Genomic DNA, 3,805 nt, shown 5'->3' on the forward strand with positions numbered 1-3,805 from the left:
GATGTCCACAGTGTCTCTCTGATCAGGTGCTTCACCTCCTTCAACTTCTGCTCACATTCTTTCTCCGTTTTCTCGACGTCTGCTCTCTGTTGGCCCATCAGCTCCGGTGTGCCCTCTGCTCCTCAATCACGTCAATCACTTTGGAGCCCTGTGCTGTGAGTCTCTTGAAGGAATCCTGCAGCTCCTCTACAGACATATCCATGTGGGTCCTTATTATATGGTTGGTGAGTCTGGAAAACAGTCTTTTTGCAGTGGTTCGCTCTATTTTCAGCTCTTATTTTCCCAAACCACCCGGAGCCACAAAATAAAGACTATAGAGCCGCATGCAGCTCCGGAGCCGCGGGTTCCCGACCCCTGGTGTAGGGGAACAAAGACGGCAAGGAAAAACTCCATGCTGCCGCGGAGCACGGTTTTCCAGTTGAAAGAGAAAAAAGAGGTTCAATTAACATTTGTGAGAGAGCTGCCGTTAGTGGTGAACCACAGACGGGTACCTACCTTGAAGGAGTGTTTCTTTGAACTTTTTGAACTATTCTGGTGAGTTAGCCTAGCTCATTTAGCAGTTCATTCTATTGCAGTTCAATGCACTAAAAAAATAACTAACCAGTCAGAATTATAGTAAATGTTGTTTAATGATGTTTCAGATGTGTTTTCATAGTATTGCGATGTTGTGACAGTTTTGTTTATTATGAGTGTTTAGTGTTTTTTCCTTTCTTGGGCCTGCTAGTTCAGCCGAGGCCAGCTAAGTGGTTATGCGCAGTTCACGTACAATAGCTGTGCTGTAGCTGTAACTGCGGGTGATGCACAGTAATGCCAGTGTATTTACTTTTAATGTGTCACAAGATGCAAATGTATTTTAATATTTAAAAAGAACCAAGGACATTAGGAACAAGAACATTTAAGGAATGTGGACATTTGTGTGCAGACTGTTTTTTTTTTTTGAGGAACAGTTCCATGTGTGCCGAGTGAGGAGCTGGTATCGTGGGTAACGTTGATGCCTGCCGTACCAGGAGGGCGGTAGGGAAAAAACAAAAGGAAGCCCACCTGAGAGATACCTTATTATTTTCTTTTGCTACTTTTTCCCCGCCTGAGATTCAGGTCGTTTTCAGTTCTCAACCCAAGACAGTGGGTGACTGAATAAACTGACACCATAAGGAACTGGACACTCACATGTTATTTTCTTTTCTTTTTCCTTTTCTTTGGGGTGTTGAAATATTGTGTTTTCTTTCTTGTCTTACATCTATTTTGATTGTTTCAATTATTTTTGTGATGCATTTGAGATGGTTACTGCATTTGAAGGTATCCCTACATTGAGGATGAGCAAAGGGAACTGATCCAAAGAAAATATATATATAAAGCAAACTTTGTTTCACAAACCTGTGGTCGTGCGTGTTATGTGGGTTGGAAGTCTTATTGCTCTTACAGAGTTGCTACCGCCAATCTCCTTCCCAAACCTAGATTCGGATATTGTAGACATCGCACTTGGGCGACCAGTATAGATTATCCCTTTATAGATAGAGGGACACACGTCCAGGTTACATCTAGGTAGAGATAACGTGTGCTATCTTGTGTTTTTTTGGTCTTATTTTGCATTAATTAATTAACCAGTAGATTGTGTAGTCACCTCAAGAGACTGTTTGCAATTCAGTCACTTTCCTGTTTTGTGAATGACAGAAATTCCTTTATCCTTTATCTTCAGCATACACCTGCTATTAGCATGGACTTGAAATCGCTCTTCTCAGCGAATTATTTATCACATATAATTCACAAAGAGGAACACGTTTAATTAACAAAATAAAATCTCTTATTCCTCACCACCAAATTAATTGTTCAGTTGCACATTTACATGTTATTTTAAAATCTCAGTCACATCAGTCTTCTGGGGGCATAGTGTTTACTGACAGTCCGAATGGTCCAGGGGAAGAAGCTGTTTGTGAGTGGAGGTGTGGGACCTGATTGACCTGAGATGCTCAACAGAGGGCAGCAGGTCAAACAGGTGATGGGTGGGGTACAAGAGGTCACCTGGTTTTCCTGAGAGAGGAGGATCTAGCGATGTTCTCCAGGGATGGCAGAGGGCAGCCAATTATTTTTTGGGTGGTGTTATTTACCCTCTGTGAAGCCTTCCTGTTTTCAGTTGTGGGCCCTGTGTACCAAACACCCAGGGAGCAGGGGTCTACCGCTCTTTGCTAAGGAGCAGTAGAAGGACAGCAGCAGTTTTTGGTCCAGGTTATTAGTCTGGACCAGTTAGTTGAAATGGTTGAGGCTGGTTGGTTAGGAAGTCCTTGATCCAGGAGCAGGTGGCAGGGGGGATTTCAAGGTGGTCCAGTTTGGTGGTGAGGAAGTCTGATGTTATAGTGTTGAATGGTAAGCTGTAGTCCACAAAGAGCTTCCTCACGTAGATCTTCCTGTTCTCCAGGTGGCTCAGCACTCTGTGAAGGGTGATGGTGACGGCATCCTCCGTGGACCGATTTGCTCGGTAAGCAAACTGGTATCAATCGAGGGAGGGGGGTAGACCGTCTCTGATGTGCTGAGACACTATCCGCTCGAACACTTTATAACTACAGATGTGAGGGCTATAGCTCTGTAGGCATTGAGGCTGTCTATACCAGACTATTTGAGGACGTGAATGATGGTTGAGGTCTTCAGAAAGGTGGGAATGGTGGGATAGGAGTCAGGGAGAGGTTGAACAGCCTGCTGAGGATCTCTGCCAGTTGGTCCGCGCAGGCTTTAATCACAGTCCCTGGGATGCTGTCAGAGCTGGCAAGTCATGTAGCTTCCATATCTGAAAAATGAATTCAGTGTAAAAAAACCTACCCAAAATCTACGTTCTATCTGAAGGCCACCAGATTGTAATAACTGTGATTGCAAAAATATTTCCAGTCCTATAGAGGTCTCTGGGAAAATAGCTTTCTGACTTGAAAGCTGACTGACTTGGCTCAGTGACATTTTTGGGTGATTCTGAATAAAATAAAAAATAAATTTGTTCAATTATATGTCATTTGCCGATGAACATGGGGTTTCACAGTGAGACCTGTACTTTCTCATTACGTCTGATTTTTCACAACCAAGATTGTGACAGCGAAAACAAACAACTTGAAGGAGACTTCGGAAACTAATGGGAGATGTCACTGTGGCTACAGTGTCCATGCTGAAAACTCAAGTCCTGGATTTGAAACCATGATCAAATCTCAGTACTTTGCTCTTTACTTTTCCATGTTTGTCTACACCACCTCTCCACAGGCTAATCCCAAATAAATGAAATGTATTGAACTACAACATCAGTTGTGTCTTCTAGCCCCCCTCTTATTTTCTCTGGGCCCTTTCTCCATTTATCTCCCAATTAGTGTTTCTTTTATTAGAGCAATTTAGGTTAAACCCTCCAACAACTGTCTTTCCCTTTTTGGCTTTCCTTCTCTCTCCATTCAGTCCTCTTGTTCTTTCTCCATCTCCCCGTGCCACTTCCAGCTTTTGGCTGCTTTGTCTTTCATCTCTTTTCTGTTAGCCTCCTCTCTCATCTCCCACAAGATTTGCACACAACCTCTCTCTCTCTCACTGTGTCTCTTAAGCCTCTCTCTTCCTCTGCCTCCTGCTGAGCCCCTGCTCTGCAATCTTGTCATTACACACTAAAAACACCTTTTATCAGATGAGACTTCAAAATAACACATTATCCCACGATGCGTGTGCACACATATTAACAACATCCAAATAACACACAAACATTTGATCTGTGTGATCGCGACTGGGTTGAGACTGGAAGTTAATACAGATGTCGTATTATACACGTGCAATGCTTGTACTGGCACGGTGA

Source organism: Haplochromis burtoni, unplaced genomic scaffold, assembly GCF_018398535.1.
Source record: "Haplochromis burtoni strain Fernald_Lab_line unplaced genomic scaffold, NCSU_Asbu1 Contig_15, whole genome shotgun sequence".
NCBI classification, from domain to species: Eukaryota; Metazoa; Chordata; class Actinopteri; order Cichliformes; family Cichlidae; genus Haplochromis; species Haplochromis burtoni.